Source organism: Salvelinus fontinalis, chromosome 29 (genome assembly GCF_029448725.1).
Source record: "Salvelinus fontinalis isolate EN_2023a chromosome 29, ASM2944872v1, whole genome shotgun sequence".
NCBI lineage: Eukaryota > Metazoa > Chordata > Actinopteri > Salmoniformes > Salmonidae > Salvelinus > Salvelinus fontinalis.
This window is the reverse complement of record NC_074693.1, coordinates 17,714,944-17,736,572: the sequence shown is the minus strand read 5'-3', so window position 1 is coordinate 17,736,572 and position 21,629 is coordinate 17,714,944. Positions and strand designations below refer to the sequence as shown.

Below are 21,629 nucleotides of genomic sequence, written 5' to 3'. Positions count from 1 at the left end.
ATGTCAGTCAAATATGACAAGCCAAGGAATTAGTCAACTCCATCTATCACTTTTTTGCTTTTCAATAGCGACTGGGTATGAAACGGTGGTTTGATATGTTTGAACAGGATACTTACCTGAGGATAGAAGGGAGGCCTGTGCAAACATTTTTGTGGTGGGGAGAATCTCCAGAAAAATGTCTTTGTGTGTGTGTGTGTGTACGCGTGTGTACTGAATTGATGAGGGAGATGTCCAATAACACACACCCATCACTTTGGTGGCACCCCACCCACTAGCTCTCGCATGCGACCTCTCTCTCCCTCTCTCACACACATTGCATTGCACACTGAAGTTACTGTCCCACAGCTCTGGATAATATTTTTCTTGCCAAGGAATGAAAGAATGGCATCGGACCTTTTTGCTATAGTGGACGTTTTTCCCTCTATCCATATAAAAAGAATCAAGAGGAGGATTCATTTTCTAAGGATGGGATTGTACCAAAGCTTACCTTTAAACTCTATAATATATTTACACTTTTCTGGAGAAGTTGTCTATCGGGAGTGCAAATACCTCTTTCATAGAGGATTTGTATTATATTATAACTTTTATGTAGTGTGAAAATTTGAGTAGCCAACCATGCTGCTTGGTTTACATCTCAACATTTTCTCAAACTTGTATCAGGAATCTCTATAGCATTCAGTTCTTAGACTTTTGAAGGAACACGTATGGACAGTCATTATTTTCTATATGCTCAGAAATGGCTCTCGGAGAAAATGATCAAATAAACACTTTTGAAATAATTGTAACCAACTTTATGCTAATACGCCATAGGCTGAGCTTCTCTATTCTAGCTGTATTTGTTTTATACTATTATTTGCCTATTATTTTTACAAACGTTGAACATTTTCTTTAGAAATGTATTTCCGGGGGTTGATAGACAGTCGCCAGGATAGCAGAGTAACAGGTCCTCATTGCGTATTGGACTGCACCGGACACTACACAGACTGAAAGATTCCTAAAGATTTCATATGGAGCCGAGTGAGCCCCTTCATCCATCTGACCACCGGACTATGTGGCTTACCCACCTCGCCCTGCTGCTGCTCCGGCTGGCGGTGTCCGCCGAGGGGCTCTCCACCTGCCATTCTTTACGCATGGATGATCAGAAATCCAAGCGCATCGAGGCCGTCCGCGGCCAGATCCTCAGCAAGCTCCGCTACCGGAGCCCACCCGAGACCCCGCACCAAGCCCACAGCCCGAGGCCGTACCCGCCGAGGTGATGCTACTCTACAACAGCACCAGAGAGCTGTTGGAGGAGCGTGCGCGTCAGTCCGATTCCGTGTGCGACCGAGAGAGCAGCGAGGAGGATTATTGTGCAAAAGAGGTTCAGCGCATAGACATGTTTAAGCAGCGAACGGACACAAGTGAGTGGAGTCTTAATCAATATCAACATAATTGAATTTTTATACATTACTGTTATGCATGCGTTAAGGTCTCCAACTACCTTGCCAAATTATCAGATACCTCTATTACTGTCGTAACTGTGTGTGTGTGTCACATTTATTTAGTATATGTTGCAACTTTATTGATACTCTCCACTTTTGTAGATGCAGTGAACCCTCCAGTCCCCAGCCCGTATTACAGATTGGCGGGGTTCGATGTGAGTGGTGTGGACAGGAACTCCGGCACCCTGGTCAAAGCTGAGTTCAGAATCTACAGGACACCAAACCCCCAGGCCCGCACCTCAGAGCAGAGAGTAGAGATCTATCAGGTACAGGATCAGTGGGGTGTATTCATGGAAGCCAAGGGAAGCCAGGCTTCCCCAAAATATTTGACAAAGAAAAAAAGCATTAAATGTATATTTTGTCTCTCTGTTTCATAAATGTCCTTCAATTTGCAAGAGGCTGAATGTTTCTCATCGGAGAAAACATCTGATGCTGTCTGGTCCAAAGGAGTATGACATTGTTTCCGCTAGTAGCATTGAATGCAAGGGAAGCCAGCTAAAACTGAGCTCAGCTGTGAATGGTCATGGCACACAAAAAAGTGTCACGGGAAGCCAGTTTGGATTTGGCTTAACCAATAAAATTAGAAGCCAAACATCATTATTGAAAGAAAAAAACTTGAATTGTTGCATCTCTTTGTGTTGTCCGGCCCTTTCCTAAATTAGCCACCTATTGACATATAGATTTGGACTTGTGGTTTATATTTAATTATCCGTACTGGCCTACTACACTGGCTCTGACGCTCATCAGATGTTGCAGGGCTTGCAAACTATTACGGATTACAAAGGGAAACTCAGCCTGGAGCTGCCCAGTGACGCGAGCCTACCAGATGAGCTAAATGCCTTCTATGCTCGGTTTGAGGCAAGCAACACTAAACCATGCATTAGGTAAAGGTAATGGCGGACTGAACGAAGTTATGTAGAGCACCTCAAGATAAAACATAATATTCGAAATATCTGCTAAATTAGACTAAAATATTAGCACTAAATAATCTGGTGGGTGATAACCTTCAATCTGGATAATAACACAAAACAAATCCTAAAACTAGAGACATTTATCGACAAATATTACGAAAACAAGCAACACCCAAACATGACGGAGAATAAGACAGGGGAACCGAATCAAAAACGTGACTCCTCAACCGACACGGATGATCTAATATTCTCAACACCAGCAATGGTAAAGGTCGAAACCGATCTGTTAAAATCAATAAATGACAAACTGGGTATACTTGAATTAGTTAGTAAAGATATAAAAGACTTGAAGGCAAGCCTAGAGATGAGTGATGAAAAAGCTGCGACATTGGAGAAGGAAACACACGCGCTAAAAGTGACGGTCAATAAGATTGAAACCGAAATGAATGAATTTAAAAAGGAGAACAATGTTCTGAAAGAATGCTTACTGGACATACAAACTAGATCCATGAGAGAGAATTTGGTACTTACAGGTATCCAAGAGAAAGAAGGAGAGGTTCCTGAATCTGTAGTTAGAGAGTTCCTTTTTGCAGCGCTTCAGATTCCATGCGAAGTTATCGATAAGATCCAACTTGAACGTGTACACCGCCTCGGACAGAGAGGGCAGAGGTACTAACGCCCAATCGTTGCCAAATTTGCTTCATTTAAAGATAAAATAATGGTTAAAAGCCTGGGTAAAAGACTTGCTGGGACCAAAATTGGCATGAATGATCAGTTGCCGAAAGAAATTGCAAAGTTCTGTATCCAATTTTCAAAGAAAATAGATTAAAAGCGAAACGAGTAGCTCTCGTCGTGGATAAACTATATATTGATAACCAGTTGTTCAGAGACACAAAGATTACTCCATGGTTATTTTAAAAATTACAAAGTTCTCATAGATGAGGAAAATAAACACAATTCAAGCCCGGTTACTGATTGTAACAATACAATACAAAATATAGCTTTTCTATAAATCTTCACATATAACTAATTGAACACAAGCACTATTTCTACATAGTGAAGATAAAAACTAAGTAAACAGAAGGCACAGTATGTGTGGTGTGTGTTTATTTTTATTTGTTATGTTTGGAAAGTTGAGTGAGTGAGTAATGAAATAGTTGCATATCCCAGAGCCAGTGTATTGCTGTGGGCCGGGTATGAGAGGGCTTTCAATGTTGTTCAAATGATGGATATACTTTTATAATGAATTATACGTCTTATTTATTTATTGTCCTATCATGGGGAACTACATTTTTAAAATAAATTATATCTAATTATTTATTATCCTATTTTAATGGTACGGGTCCATGGCCCTATACCCTAGACACCCACATGAATGGCCCAGATACTAAGGAGAAGTCCCTAACTGTTTTATGTGCATGCTGTAAACGGTCTGTATGCAGCCAAAATGAGGACAGGGACCATGAGCAGCACTGCCCCCTCAAGATTCTGAGCCTGCTTGGCAGGGTTGGTCCTGCAAAGCCAAAGCCCCCTAAAGGGAGAGCATAATAAACAAGGAAATTCTCAAAGCTGCTAATGAGAACCTTGACGACCTTGTACCTAGCCGGTGGGGATTCCGGTGGGGTGCCCCCACCCAGGCAGTGGCAGTGCTGGCAACACTAGCTGCAGTAACCCATGGGGAGGGGGTCACACTCGGACATTCAGAGAGGGGGTATATTATTGTGGCCCTGGTGGCACGAAACCAATCGGACTGCATGGAGATGCTTGGGAACATGGTCAAAATGGATGACCGTATTGTGGGTGTTTCAGGAAGAAGGTGTACATTTGACCTCCATCATCTAGGATGTGACAATGGTAAATAAATCTCTACATTTATGCTCATTTTTTGTGCGGTCTTGCAGGCCTTCTCATGCAGCTGCAACTGCAAGTACATTTGTAAATCATGACCCATCTTGAGTTGGGCTCTGGGATGGTGCAATTGTTGAGAGGGTGAGCTTATGGTTGTGTGGGGGTAAGGGCTGAATGTGTGTGGGTGTATGTGTGTATCCCACAACTGTTGCGAAGGAAGAAGCAAAAGATGTTAGGGACTATAGAGGATGATTTACAGCAATATGTAATAAAAATCGAGGTGAGGGCGATGGAAATGCATTTGGCAATGGATCTGCTTCGGTTCGGTGGATGGTGCTGTGTGCACTTTTCGAAGGATGGATCCCAGTCGGTCCGGGGCTGTGCGATGCGGGGGGTCGGGGGTGGTCTGCCGGGCATTGGGATGACAACCCAACTCGAGATGGGGGCTTTTGGCGGGTGGAATAGTGGGGACCAATTGGAGGTTTGCTTAGTGGAGATGCAAATGTCATGGTACAACTATATAGACACTCAATCATTATGTTACTTTTTAATAGGACGTTTACAAACATATATTTTGATAAAAATAATTGAAATTTGTGTCTCATTATGGTAAGTGGTGAAATAAGTATAGCCAGTTACAATTGTAATGGCTTAGCAGATAATAAGAAAAGACAATCAGTAGTTACCTGGCTAAAAGAGAAGGATTATAATATCTACTGTTTACAGGAAACCCATTCGACAGTTTTAGATGAAGTTTTGTGGAAAAAGAACTGGGGGGGGCAAAATATATTTCTCCCATGGGCAAAGAAATTCAAAAGGGGTGATGGTTTTAATTAATAATAACTTTGATCCAAATGTGCAACTTGTCCAAACAGATCCTCAAGGTAGATGGATTATTTTAAATATGTTATTGGACAATAAACATATGGCTTATTAACCTATACGGTCCGAATAATGATGATCCAAGCTTCTTTGACAATATATATAAGAATGTATCAACTCTACAAGCAACACTAGACTCTATTATTATAGTGGGAGATTTTAATACGGTCTTAAATACCTCTATGGACCGGAAAGGAAATCACACTACAAACTATCACCCTCAGGCACTTAAGGAAATCAGGAATGTCATGGATGTATTGGAATTAGTGGATATATGGAGACTTAAATACCCTGACCTAGTGAGATATACATGGCGGAGGCTTAATCAAGCTAGTCGCCTTGACTACTTTCTTATATCATTCTCTCTGGCACCAAAAGTTAAAAAGTGTTTGATAGGGGACAGAATGCGGTCGGACCATCACATAATTGGCATATATATTACTCTTACAGAATTTCCACGTGGGAGAGGATATTGGAAATTTAATCAAAGCCTACTAGATGATAAATTGTTTAGAACTAGGACAGAAGAATTTATAACTGACTTTTTTAGACATAACATAGTTACAGCAGATCCCCATATTGTATGGGACACTTTTAAGTGTGCCTTTAGAGGCCATGCAATTCAGTACTCATCTATAAAACAAAAGCAATTTCGATCAAAAGAGTCCATATTAACAAATGAAATTGAAGGACTAACATTACAGTTAGATAACAATAAAAACGGTACCATAGAGGCACAGAATAAGTTAGAGGAAAAACAAAAAGAAATGGAGGAACTTATTCAAGAAAGATCCAGTGTAATATATTACAATAAAGCGAACTGGATGGAATATGGGGAAAAATGCACCAAATTCTTTTTCAATCGTCAATATAGAAATGCTACCAAAAAAAACGTATTAAAACTTGTTACAAATGATGGAGTCACGCATGATTCACCAAATGATATTTTGAAAGAGGAAGTAAAATACTTTAAGAATATATTTTCGTTTCAGGCTCCTCCATCTCCACTAACTGAAACTAATTGTATGGATTTTTTCCCTAATAATAATGTAAAATTAACATCTGTACAGAAAGACTCATGTGAAGGCCTAATTACAGAGGAGGAACTACTTGATGCAATTGGGGCCTTTAAGGATGGGAAAACTCCAGGACTGGATGGCATACCAGTGGAAGTATACAAACATTTTTTTGATATACTCAAAGGACCATTATTAGCTTGTTTTAACCACTCCTATATAAATGATAGATTATCAGACACGCAACAAGAAGGTGTGATATCATTATTACTGAAACAGGACCCAAGTGGTATATATAAAGATCCAGTCCATTTAAAAAATTGGAGACCTCTTACACTTCAGTGTTGTGATGCAAAAATCCTAGCAAAATGCTTGGCGCATAGAATAAAAAAAGTTGTCAGATATTATTCATCCTAATCAGACAGGTTTTTTACATGGACGATACATTGGAGATAATATAAGGCAAGTACTGGAAACAATGGAACACTATGAAATATCGGGGACACCAGGCCTGGTTTTCATAGCTGATTTTGAAAAGGCTTTTGATAAAGTACAACTGGAGTTTATATATAAATGCCTAGAATATTTCAATTTTGGGGAATCTCTTATAAAATGGGTAAAAATTATGTATAGTAACCCTAGGTGTAAAATGGTAAATAATGGCTACATCTCAGAAAGTTTTAAACTATCTAGAGGAGTAAAACAAGGTTGTCCACTATCGGCATATCTATTTATTATTGCCATCGAAATGTTAGCTGTTAACATTAGATCAAACATTAATATTAAGGGATTAGAAATCCAGGGCCTAAAAACTAAGGTGTCATTGTACGCTGATGATTCATGTTTTCTTTTAAAACCACAACTAGAATCTCTCCACGGCCTCTTAGAGGATCTAGATACATTTTCTATCCTCTCTGGATTAAAACCAAATTATGATAAATGTACCATATTACGTATTGGATCACTAACAAATACACATTTTACATTGCCATGTAGTTTACCAATTAAATGGTCTGACGGTGATGTGGACATACTCGGTATACAAATCCCAAAAGAAAGAAATGATCTCACTCCAATAAATTTTTATAGAAAGTTAGCAAAAATAGATAAGATCTTGCTACCATGGAAAGGAAAATACCTGTCTATTTGTGGGAAAATCACCCTGATTAACTCTTTAATCATATCACAGTTTACCTATTTGCTTATGGTTTTGCCTACACCTAGTGACCTGCTTTTTAAATTATATGAACAAAAAATATTCAATTTTATTTGGAACGGCAAGCCAGATAAAATTAAAAGGGCCTATTTATATAACGAATTTGAATTCGGAGGGCAGAAATGATTAAATATTAAAGCATTAGACCTCTCACTAAAGGCATCAGTCATACAAAAGTTATACTTAAATCCAAACTGGTTCTCTAGTAGATTGGTACGAATGTCTCATCCTATGTTCAAGAAGGGCCTTTTTCCCTTTATTCAGATTACACCTGCTCACTTTCGGTTGCTTGAAAAGGAAATAATTTCCAAAATATCTTTATTTTTTAAACAAGCCTTAGAAAGTTGGTTGCAATTTCAGTTTAATCCACCTGAAAGGACGGAACAAATAGTACAACAAATCTTGTGGTTAAATTCAAATATAGTAATTGATAAAAAAAACTGTATTTATCGAAGAAATGTTTAAAAAAGGTATAATTTTTGTGAATGATATCATAAATAGGACTGGTGGAGTAATGTCACACATGCAGCTAACACAGACATATGGAAATGTCTGCTCTACCCAAAATTACAACCAATTAATTGCGGCATTACCACAAAAATGGAAGACGCAGGTGGAAGGGGATAAAAGTAAGGAACTTGTATGTCGGCCTTATATTAAAGAACATAAATGGTTAAAGAAAAGTGTGATAAATAAAAACATATACCAATTTCATTTAAGGACCAAAACTTACAGCTGTGCCATATAAATTGCAAAATAGTTGGGAAGAGATTTTCGATGTACCCATTCCATGGCACATGGTTTATGAATTGATACGCAAAACATGCCGGATTCAAAACTTCGAATTTTTCAATTTAAATTATTGTACAAAATTCTTGCAACTAATAGAATGTTATATATATGGGGGATACAATCTTCCCAGCTCTGTAGATTCTGCTGTGAGGAGGCAGAGTCATTAGACCATTTATTTTGGTATTGTCCGCATGTAGCTCGTTTTTGGTCACAGGTCCAGGAATGGTTGAAGAATTGCAACATTTGCTTAGAACTAACGCTACAGATAGCAATACTGGGGGATTTGAAAAGCCATAGTCAATCAATCAATAATATAATAATTATTTTAGCAAAAATGTTTATTTTTAATTTACAATCCGTGGAAGCTATGAGAATAGGAAGATTCAAATCTTTTGTGAAGCATCACAGCACAGTTGAAAAATATATGGCAAATAAAAATCCGAAATGGATGATGTTGGAAGATAGATGGGAAAGGTTGAGTGGAGCTGAAGGGTGGGACTAATAACAAGATAAACAATGTAGGGCATACGGGATCTGTGAAATGTGTATAGGTGCGGAGCTATTGTGAAATAGCACAGTTACAAGTGGAAATCAAACTGGATGGACAACAGAAATAGAGGAAGGACTAAGAACAAACAAGAGAGAACTATTATAAAGTAGACTGTGTCTGTAAAATGTGTAGAAGATGTATAAATTGAAGGTAAAAACAGAAATGTTTATCAGTTTACTCCAATTGGGGGATCGGTGGTAGGGTTTGCGGGGAATAATAATAAAGGTATACTCTTTAAAAAAAGTATGTAGGTATGTGTATGTATATATGTGTATATGTATGCATACGAGAATGGATATATAATTTACCCCAAAAAATATGGGGGATTGGAAATGATGCAGACAATCACATTGGAAGCAACATTCTTTCCGCAATATTAAGCTGATCCACCCCCCCAAAAAATAAAAAAACATGCATTAGAGAACCACCTGTTCCGGATGACTGTGTGATCAAGCTCTCTGTATCCGATGTAAGACCTTTAAACAGATCAACATTCACAAGGCCGCAGGGCCAGACGTGTACTCAGAGCATGCGCTGACCAACTGACATGTGTCTTCACTGACATTTTCAACCTCACCGAATCTGTCATACTTGCATGTTTCAAGCAGACCACCATACTCCCTGTGCCCAAGAACGCCAAGGTAACCTGCCTAAACAACTACCACTTTGTAGCACTCATGTCTGTAGCCATGAAGTGCTTTGAAAGGCTGGTCACGGCTCACATCAACACCATCATCCCAGAAACCCTAGACCCGCTCCGATTTTTATACTACCCCAGCAGATCCACAGATGACGCAATCTCTATTGCACTCCACACTGCCCTTTCCCACCTAGATATACAGAACACCTATGTCAGAATGCTGTTCATTGACTACAGCTCAGCATTCAACACCATAGTGCCCCCAAAGCGCATCACTAAGCTAAGGACCCTGGGTCTAAACACCTCACTCTGCATCTGGATCATGGACTTCCTGATGGGCTGCCACCAGGTGGTAAGGGTAGATAATAAACACATCTGCCACACTGATCCTCAACACGGGGGCCCCTCAGGGGTGCGTGCTCAGTCCCCTCCTGTACTCCCTGTTCACTCACGACTGTGTGGCCACGCATGACTCCAACACCATCATTAAGTTTGCCGACAACACAAGTGTTTCAGTATGATATGTTGGATAAAGGAATAAAGACTGACACCAATGTCAAGTTCAATAGCCTTGTTAAGCATTGTACAAATCCCTTCACGTGGAGTCTGGGGAACAGTCCGGCTAGTCGAATACCTATCAACTAGACTCCGTAACAACAAGTGGTAGGCCTGATCACCAACAACGATGAGACAGCCTACAGGGACGAGGTCAGAGACCTGGCAGTGTGGTACCAGGACAACAACCTCTCTGTGTGAGCAAGACAAAAGGAGCTGATCGTGACCTATAGGAAAAAGAGGGCCTACCACGCCCCTATTCACAATCGACAGGGCTGTAGTGGAGTGGGTCGAGGGTTTCAAGTTCCTTGGTGTCCTCATCACAAACAAACTATCATGGTCCAAACACACCAAGACAGTTGTGAAGAGGGCACGACAACACCTTTTCCCCCTCAGGAGACAGAACATTTTTGGCATGGGTCCCCAGATCCTCAAAAAGTTCTACATCTGCACCATCGAGAGCATCCTGACCGGTTGCATCACTGCATGGCATGGCAACTGCTCAGCATCTGACCATAAGGTGCTGCAGAGGGTAGTGCATACGGACCAGTACATCACCGGAGCCAAGATTCCTGCCATCCAGGACCTCTACATCAGGCAGTGTCAGAGGAAAGCCAAAAAGTTGTCAAAGACTCTAGTCACCCAGGTCATAGACTGTTCTTTCTGCTACTGCATAGCAAGTGGCACCGGAGCACCAAGTCTAGGACCAAAATGCTCCTTAACAGCTTCTACCCCCAAGCCATAAGACTAGTTGTTCAGCAATCAAATGGCCACCCAAACAATCTATATTGACACCCCCCCCGGCACGTGACAAATACAATTTTATTAGACTTGTTACCGGTACACCCTGTCTATTGCCTCGTTATTGTATTACCTTTTTTTTTTTTTTTACATCTTTTTAGTTGTCACTGTATTAGACTAAGATTAAATGACGTTGAAATGGTGCCGGAATAGTGGAGGCAGCTCCTGTTTTCTTTGTGACTTGAGGTAACTCTCCGTGGATCTAAATCATTAGTTGTTTAGTAGTCCGAAAATGTCAAGCATTGCCTCGCTTGACCATGCTGTAGGCTATGTAACTGTTTTATTGTCTCGGCCTTAGGCCTACAGTGCATTCGGAAAGTATTCAGACCCCCGGACTTTTTTCACATTGTTATATTACAGCCTTGTTCTAAAATGTATTACATAAAATAAAATCCTCAATCTACAAACAATACCTCATAATGACAATGCAAATAACAGCTTTTTAGAAATGTTTGCGAATTTATTTAATAACTTATTTATGTAAGTATTCAGACCCTTTGCTATGAGACTCCAAATTCAGCTCAGGTGCATCCTGTTTCCATTGATCATCCTTGAGATGTTTCTACAACTTGATTTGGAGTCCACCTGTGGTAAATTCAATTGATTGGACATGATTTGGAAAGGTACACACCTGTCTATATAAGGTCCCACAGTTCACAGTGCATGTTAGAGCAAAAACCAAGCCATGAGGTTGAAGGAATCTTCTGTAGAGCTCCGAGACAGGATTGTGTCAAGGCACAGATCTGGGGAAGGGTACCAAAAAATGTCTGCAGCATTGAAGGTCCCCAAGAACACAGTGGCCTCCATCATTCTTAAATGGACGAAGTTTGGAATCACCATGACTCTTCCTAGAACTAGCCAAACCGAGCAATCGGGGGAGAAAGGCCTTGGTCAGGTAGGTGACCAAGAACCTAATGGTCACTCTGACAGAGCTTCTCTGTGAAGATTAACCTTCCAGAAGGACAACCATCTCTGCAGCACTCCATCAATCAGGCCTTTATGGTAGAGCGGCCAGGCAGAAGCCACTCCTCAGTAAAAGGCACATGACAGCCCACTTGGAGTTTGCCAAAAGGCCCCTAAAGAATCTCAGACCATGAGAAACAAGATTCTTTGGTCTGATGAAACCAAGATTGAAATCTTTGGCCTGAATGCCAAGCGGTTGTGGTAGAATCATGCTGTGGGGATGTTTTTCAGCAGCAGGGACTGGGAGACCAGTCGGGATCGAGGGAAAGATGAACGGAGCAAAGTATAGAGAGATCCTTGATGAAAACCTGATCCAGAGCACTCTGGACGTCTGACTGGTGCGAAGGTTCACCTTCCAATAGGACAACGACCCTAAGCACACAGCCAAGACAATGCAGGAGTGGCTTCGGGACAAGTTTCTGAATGTCCTTGAATACTTATGTAAATGTTATTTAGTTTTTTTCTTTGTAATAAATGTGCAACGTTTTTACTTTCTCATTATGGGTTATTGTGTGTATATGAGGGGGGGAAATGATTTAATCCATTTTAGAATAAGGTTGTAACCTAACAAAATGTGGAAAAAGTCAAGGGGTCTGAATACTTTCCGAATGCACTGTATATATCACGGTTTCAAAGCATATGAAGCAAATAGAGCAAACAATGCAATTGTCAGAACACATAGTTATGGCATTTTTTTCTGGATTGGCTTCCCCAGTGATTTAACCCACTCACCGATACTGTATGGTATATCATATTACACTATTACCTGTACCAGGTATTACAATATTACTTTCCTGTACAAAGGGTTACAACATCATATACTTCATGAACCCATGTCAGAATCAATCAATTTGTTGTTACAATATCTTAGAACTTCACTGGTATCACAGTTTGCTGGAGCTGTGAACTGATGCTTCTCTCCGGTTCTCCCTCTGACAGGTGATAAAACCAGAAGAGGCAACAGGTCCCTCGCAGAGATACATCAACTCCAGAACTGTTCGCCCACAGACCAAGGGGGCGTGGCTCTCGGTGGATGTCACAGACACTGTGACAGACTGGCTGGCTCATAGAGGTAAGTTGACAAGCCAATCACACGGCTCTATAACCCTTTATCTACTTAACAGCATTCAAGGTGTCAAACTTAACTTCAAACTTAACATTTGAGGTGTAAATTGGATGAATGTTTCAGATTTTGCTCTACACATGATTTAGAGGTTAATACTGTATCTGTCTTCTCCTCTCACCATCTCTGTACCCCTACTCCGTCATCTCATGCTCCATATCACTCTTTGAGAGGAACCTGGGTTTGAAGCTGGGTGTTCACTGTCCGTGCTGCACCTTCGTTCCCTCCACCAACAGCATCGTGTTCAATAAGAGCGAGGAGCTGGAGGCACGCTTCGCTGGTCTGCTTGTTGTAGAACCTGTTTATGTTATGTAAAGAGAAACATACCTCTTAATTAATGATTGAACTTCTCAACTCACACACAGCTGTCGTGTCTCTGACTATTATTAAATTATGACATGCTATTTTATCAAATTATTTTATTGATTATTAAATTAGATTACTTAATTGATTACGTGATTGAATTAAACCATGCAACAATTAAACCATTAATAACCTGGGGCACCACGGAAGCATTCATTTAAATAGAGTAGTTATCTCCCGAATCCACTCTCTTAAAGATCTGAAGATCTTTAATATCAATAGCAGTCAATTATTAAACGTCACCTCGATCGTTCTCATTCTGATTGTCGTAGGTACTTGGTTATCTGCACGAACACTAGCTAATAAGTTGTATCAGCAATACACAATTTGGCTTTATTTGTTTACTAAATACTCACACACACACACACATACACACATACACACATATATATATATATATATATATATATATATATATATATATATATATATATATATATATATATATATATATATATATACACACACACAGGATAGATCACACATCGGTTACTAATCATGTCATGAAAAGCCCCTAGTGGGCTAACCAGATATGACGGCTGGTTACATAAAGGAAGGGGGTTGGGTATGAATGAAAGAGCGGGAAGACTGAGGGACAAAGGGATTGAATCTATCGGACCTTGAGAAGCTATGCTACAGTAAATACAGAGTCTTATGCATTCTAATAACCGCCCATTCGGAAAAGAACAATGCAAGATATATATATACAGTTGAAGTCGGAAGTTTACATACACTTAGGTTGGAGTCATTAAAACTTGTTTTTTAACCACTCCACAAATTTTTTGTTAGCAAACTATAGTTTTGGCAAGTCGGTTAGGACATCTACTTTGTGCATAACACGTCATTTTTCCAACAATGGTTTATAGACAGATTATTTCACTGTATCACAATTCCAGTTGGTCAGAAGTTTACATACACTAAGTTGACTGTGCCTTTAAACAGCTTGGAAAATTCCAGAAAATGTCATGGCTTTAGAACAGGGGTGTCAAACTCATTCCACGGAGGGCCTAGTGTCTGCAGGTTTTTGGTTTTTCCTTTCAACAAAGCCCTAGACAACCAGGTGTGGGGAGTTCCTAACTAATTAGTGATGTTAATTCATCAATCAAGTATAAGGGAGGAGCGAAAACCCGCAGACACTCGCCCCCCGTGGAATGAGTTTGACACCTGTGCTTTAGAAGCTTCTGATAGGCTTATTAACATAATTGGAGTCAATTGGAGGTGTACCTGTTGATATATTTCAAGGCCTACCTTCAAACTCAGTTCCTCTTTGCTTGACATCATGGGAAAATCAAAAGAAATCAGCCAAGACCTCAAAAAATTGTAGACCTCCACAAGTCTGGTTCATCCTTGGGAGCAATTTCCAAACACCTGAAGGTACCACGTTCATCTGTAAAAACAATAGTACGCAAGTATAAACACCATGGGACCACGCAGCCATCATACTGCTCAGGAAGGAGACGCGTTCTGTCTCCTAGAGATGAGTGTACTTTGGTACGAAAAGTGCAAATCAATCCCAGAACAGCAAAGGACCTTGTGAAGATGCTGGAGGAAACAGGTACAAAGGTATCTATATCCACAGTAAAATGAGTCCTATAAAATCGACATAACCGCAAAGGCCACTCAGCAAGGAAGAAGCCACTGCTCCAAAACCGGCATAAAAAAAGCCAGACTACGGTTTGCAACTGCACATGAGGACAAAGATTGTACTTTTTGGAGAAATGTCCTCTGGTCTGATGAAACAAAAATATAACTGGCCATAATGACCATCGTTATGTTTGGAGGAGAAAGAGGGACGCTTGCAAGCCGAAGAACACCATCCCAACCGTGAAGCACAGGGGTGGCAGCATCATGTTGTGGGGGTGCTTTGCTGCAGGAGGGACTGGTGCACTTCACAAAATAGATGGCATCACGAGGGAGGAAAATGATGTGGATATATTGAAGCAACATCTCAAGACATCAGTCAGGAAGTTAAAGCTTGGTCGCAAATGGGTCTTCTAAATGGACAATGACCCCAAGCACACTTCCAAAGTTGTGGCAAAATGGCTTAAGGACAACAAAGTCAAGGTATTGGAGTGGCCATCACAAAGCCCTGACCTCAATCGCATAGAAAAGTTGTTGGCAGAACTAAAAAAGCGTGTGCGAGCAAGGAGGCCTACAAACCTGATATTTATATAAATAATAATTCTCCCTTCTCAGTGTTTGGAAAGCTGGACTGAAAATTGTTTACCAAGTTACCAATTACTTTGCACAATCAGTTACACCAGCTCTGTCAGTAGGAATGGGCCAAAATTCACCCAACTTATTGTGGGTAGCATGTGGAAGGCTACTTGAAATGTTTGACCCAAGTTAAACAATTTAAAGGCAATACACTCAATTAGTATTTGGTAGCATGTAAACTTCTGACCCACTGGGAATGTGATGAAAGAAATAAAAGCTGAAATAAATAACTACTATTATTCTGAGATTTCACATTCTTAAAATAAAGTGGTGATCCTAACTGACCTAAGACAGGGAATTTTTACTAGGATTAAATGTCAGGAATTGTGATAAACTGAGTTTAAATGTATTTGGCTAAGGTGTATGTAAACTTCTGACTTCAACTGTATATCTACTCTGAGCTGCACTTCAATACATGGGTCAAAGATGGAAGACTGGTTTAACTAGCAGTGATTGCTTGTGTCCTTTGAAGAATCTTTCTGATTGTAGTGTTGTAGAGCGAATACATTAAAGTACCCTGTCCTTCTTCTGAGATTAGCTGTCCTTTCCTAGGCCACGTGCGTTTACAGCTGCTGTTGATAACTCGACGTCTAGGAGTTTTCACTTCTTCTTTAGTGAATAATCGTTCAAAGTTCATACCAAATTGCCATAATCAGCTCGCGCTGTATTCTGGCTGGTCTAATCGAAATTCACCATTCCAGCATGGTGATCATCACCTCCACGTTGAAATTCACCCTTTTAAACATTTGGACAGCAGTCCTAACATTTCTGGAACTAAATGTTAATTTCATTAGGTTGTAGTTGAAATTAGCCCTTTTAAACGTGTGGACACCAGTCCTCACGTCATCGGGACCTGAGTTGACTTCTGTCAACGGGCTTTTGTACTGGGGGAGAGAAGGGTGTGTTTCATAGTTCTCAACCAATGTCTGTTCACTAAAGCGTGACCACTGAGTGAGTATAGTTTACTTATGAAAACAATTCTTTCATTTAGATGCTAAAATTACATTAACTTTTCACAAATAGTTTCATATTTAAACATTTAAATTGCACAACAATTCCATGTGAATCTGATAACTAGAATCAGTAGACTTTCCAAGATACAATTTATGTCGTCCTATTATCAGATATGTCCCAGACAACAACTGATCCGACATCATATTCTTAAAGTACACTTTCAGCTGGTTGAGAAAGGGAAATATTGTTCCATTCCCCAACCTTTTGATGTTACCATACTCTCTCTATGTTAACAAAGGGCTTTCCAAGAGTCCATTCTGTAGAGTGGAGAGAAAAGGGGGAAAGGTATTTATGGGGGATCATAAACCTCACCCAACAGTGCAACGTCATGACACAGCATTCTGGCTGACAAATGTTCCCATTATGTGTCTCCATGAGATCAATTTTCCCACGCACTGCAAAAAACACCGGCCCTTTCTCTCTCCCTCCCTCCTCCTCTCCCCCCACTTCCTCTCCCTGTCCCTCCTCCATGTCCTACTCCCTCTCTTCCTGCTCAGGTCTGGATGATGAGCTGCTTCAGCAGCAGTTGTGGAAGCCAGGATCAGGGCTGGCTAAGGGCCAGGTAGATTTTAGTACCAAGACCCCCCACCTCATCCTCACCTTGCGGCCCAGCGACAGGGTCGACAACCCAGGCAAGAAGACCCGCAAGAAGAGGGCCACCGCAGACACCACCACCTGCTCCAGGTAGGGTAAGCACCTCAGATCCAGATGTCAAAAACGTAATGTTATCTACGACCATACAAGATACTTAGAGGTTTCTCTTTATTTTGGTCTTTGATATACAGAATTACTACATTTCTTCATAACAATATTACAATCATCAATAATGTTGCAATCAATTTGAGGCTTATAGTCGTGAAACTGATAATGTGCCTGTGTGGATCAGAATGCGAGAGGGTTTTCTCTCCATGTCTCCTACCTGTTTTAGGAACTCCGCCGTGGACTGCTGTCTGCGATCTCTCTACATCGACTTCCGCCGGGACCTGAACTGGAAGTGGATCCACGAGCCGAAGGGCTACAAGGCCAATTTCTGCTCTGGCAGCTGCCCATACCTCTGGAGCGCTGACAACCACTACAACATGGTTAGTTAACCCCCAACCACTACAACATGGTTAGTTAACCCCCAACCACTACAACATGGTTAGTTAACCCCCAACCACTACAACATGGTTAGTTAACCCCCAACCACTACAACGTGGTTAGTTAACCCCCAACCACTACAACGTGGTTAGTTAACCCCCAACCACTACAACGTGGTTAGTTAACCCCCAACCACTACAACGTGGCATAAATGTTGTATCACCTCTGTCACAGTCAGGTCTTATGGCTTTATTACCACACACTCACAGCATGGTTAAAGGAAAACTCCACTCTAAAAAACATTTTGGTATTTGTTTCGTTAGTCCATTGTTTATATAGTCCCAAAATGTTTTGCATGTCGGCAATCAAGTTTAAGATTTATAACTTTCAGAACACAGAAATACAGCTGGTATGATGCAAAACACAGCATCATACTGGCTGTATTTTTCAAGTTACATACATTATATATATACACACACACACACACAAGTATGTGGACACCCCTTCAAATGAGTGGATTCGGCTAAATGAGCCACACCTGTTGCTGACAGATGTATAAAATCGAGCACACAGCCATGCAATCTCCATAGACAAACATTGGCAGTAGAATGGCCTCACTGAAGAGCTCAACGTGGCACCGTCATAGGATGCCAGCTTTCCAACAAGTCAGTTTGTCAAATTTTTGCCCTACTAGAGCTGCCCCGGTCAACTGTAAGTGCTGTTATTGTGAAGTTGAAACGTCTAGGAGTAACAACGACTCACCTGCGAAGTGGTAGGCCACACAAGCTCACAGAACGGGACTGCCAAGTACTGAAGTGCATAAAAATCGTCTGTCCTCGGTTGCAAACCTCACTACCGAGTTCCAAACTGCCTCTGCAAGCAACGTCAGCACAAGAACTGTTCATCGGGAGCTTCATGAAATGGGTTTCTATGGCCGAGCAGCCACACACAAGCCTAAGATCACCATGCACAATGCCAAGTGTCGGCTGGAGTGGTGTAAAGCTCGCCGCCATTGGATTCTGGAGCAGTGGAAACGCGTTCTCTGGAGTGTTGAATCACGCTTCACCATCTGGCAGTTCGATTGATGAATCTGGCTTTGGCGGATGACAGGAGTTTTTCATGGTTCGGGCTAGGCACCTTAGTTCCAGTGAAGGGAAATCTTAACGCTACAGCATACAATGGAAAGGAAACCACTAATTTGTTTAAGCTATTCCTTTAAGTAGTGTTTTCAGTACTTGTCATTGTTTATGTGATATTTCATGTGGTACTTTCTCTTTCCCTCACACACAGATCCTGCCGCTGTATAACAAGCTGAACCCTGAGGCGTCGGCATCTCCGTGCTGCGTACCTCAGGACCTGGAGCCTCTGACCATTGTTTACTTCATGGGCCGAACGCCCAAGGTAGAGCATCTCTCCAACATGGTGGTCAAGTCCTGCAAGTGCCGCTGATGCAGGAGCCCAGCGGCGGGCCAGGAGGCGGGACTTTGACTAAAACTACAACAAACTACCACTTTTGGTCCTCAAACAAAAAGGACAGACTGACTATCTCTAGATACTCAACCCTTCATTTCACTATGACACATTTTATTTTTATCTCACACGTATGAAACTCTGAAAATCGTCGTCAGCAATGGGTCTTTTCCCCACTTTCATAAGGTTGAGAATATTGTAAATATTTAATTCCTTAAAAAGCTGATATTAAAGTATTTCGATTGGAAATACAATGTGTTCTTGTTGCATAAGACTGATCTCTACCAAATTGACTGAAGGGCCCAGTAACTCAGTTACTTAAGATCTGTGCATATTGACTGAAGGGAGATGATTTTGATTTGAACTAGCTTTCCTTTGGTCTGAAAGAAAGAGAAGGGAGGGAGGGAGTAGAAGATAGGAGGCAGAGAGGAAGAGAAGAGGGAAAGCGAAAGAAAGTAGGGTAGAGGTTTTGAGGTTGTGTGTCCAGGCAGTCCCTACTGCGGTCGAGGGCTGAAATCTGCCGCCGTAAACAGGATGTGAAAGATTTCCAGACAGCGACCATTCACGCCAAATTCAAACCCATTTGTGGTGGGAGCCGAGGAGAGAGTGGATAAAACAGAAAGAGGCTTTGAAGGGAGAGACGTGGGCTCATAGGCCCAATTTGGAACACATCAGCTTTGGGTGGGGGTAGCTGTTTTGCAGCCTTAGCAAATTTGTAACAATCAGGTCTGTCATTATTGGGCTTTTCACAGCTATAACCACACTTATCTGTCATGTACATTTGCGTCTTACTTGATTGCTGTTGTATGTACAATATGTTAGGTCGTGTTGTTAACATTGATCCAGTCATCGAAGTTTGGCCACTTTTGATAAGAGGGCTCAACTCAAAATAAGTCCACACTGAGGCTCAACTTATATTTGAGCGGTTGACACTGAACCTAGTGAGAAACAGAGTGGGTTGGCAGTCGGCCACCAAGTCGGTCCGTTTTATGTGCCAAACACAGAAAGGTGATGAAAATAAGATAATGCCTAGAGAGTTGGACATTGAGTTTGAACCGTAACCAAACTGGGCCTCCATGAATCCTCTCATCCTCCTCCCCCAGTCCCTCAGCCTTTCTGGGGAAAGGACGTGTGGCCTCTGTAGGGGGAGGAGGACGTTAGGGGTGCTGCAGTGAGGTCCCCCTCCCCCCCCCCCAGCATCTGTTTGTCCTTTCCACCTAACCACCCCTTACTATATTCAACCTGCACTTATACCACATTAACACTCCTCTGGGTGTGTGTGTGTCTGACTCAGTGACCTTGAGAGGGTGTGTGTGTGTGCGTTTGTAGTTTGTTTGCTGTGTGTGTGTGTGCTGTACACGTACGATCTGACATCCCTTCCACCCCACGTCTCCCCAAGGCCTCCATGTATTATGTCATCTCAGGTAGGTTTGATGGGACTTCCCTTTATATTCCGAGAAACAGAATGCCATCAAAACAAAGGTTATGGGTCATTCCACGAAATAAGTCCCTTTTGAATCGCTTTAATATTTTAAAAAGGCCCAATGCAGCTGTTTTTATCTCAATATCAAATCATTTCTGTGTAACAATTACGTACCTTATTGTGATTGTTGTCAATCAAAATGGTCAAAAAGAAACAAACAGCTTTTTAGCAAAGAGCAATTTTGCTAGGACTGTCAGAGTGTTCTGAGTGGGGAGGGGAAAACTGAAAACTAGCCGTTATTGGTAGAGAGGTTTGGAACTCTTTCTTATTGGTCTATTAACTAATTTACTGACTGGTGATGTCACCAAACAGGCCAAAACTCCATCCCACCAAAACAGGCAAAAATGTCAAATTTATTATCAAACAGCTCTTACGCTAAAAGGGCTTTATCATGCTAGTGTGGAAATATCTATAAAACTTTTTGGGGAAGTTTGTATTCAATTGCCCCTGCCTGCTGCACATAAAAACTTACATACCTCCTCCAGTCAGTGAGGGTTTACGGTTATTTAAGATTAAATGGTCAACCCTGTTACTTGATTTGGCAATTAATAGGCACTTACTAAAGTCATTTCTTTTATTTAACCTCTTGAAAGACAAGTGTTTTTATTAAGTTGAACTCTGTGCTTTTTATGACAGAATTAAAATGATGTCAAATAAAATGTTTTGCACCAAATGACATTTCCCAAAAGGGACTCCTGTTGTGGAACGGCCCTTATTCAACCAGAGGACTATATATCCCACATGCTGAAGGACACTGGGATATACAGAGAAATGGATCTCTGAAGCCAGATCTAACATGGTTATTCAGTCCTTTAGTCAGTGATTTAAAAACCAGGGCTGAGGTTTGGGCTGAGCTCCAGTAGCGGACAGCACAGCAGGCTACACCTACTCAGAGGAGATGTACTACACTTACCAGCCAGGAGATGGTGCTATTTCTCAACCCAGTGAGTCTGACTTGACTGAGCTTAGACAGTTTATATATCTGTGCTGTTGAATACATGCATTGGTTTTCATACAAATATATCTCAATGGCGACTATGGTCCTCAGTCAGTGAGATCTAGTATATTGTTGGCCTTTATCCCAAGTACATAATATAAGTACATCTGAGCTTTGGGGTCTGCTTCTCCTGTGAACACTAGTAATAAAGACCAGCCTTACTATCCCCCTTCATGACCTGTGCCTGTCAGTTTGTTCATCAGTCTCTGAGATGGGAGAGAGGGGGT

At 41.2% G+C, this 21,629-nt stretch overlaps 1 pseudogene; it reads left to right on the top strand.

Annotated features, from left to right (window-relative positions):
* Nucleotides 1–333: 333 nt before the first annotated feature.
* On the top strand, nt 334–21,574 carry LOC129827524 (transforming growth factor beta-2 proprotein-like; annotated as a pseudogene).
* Nucleotides 21,575–21,629: the final 55 nt, after the last annotated feature.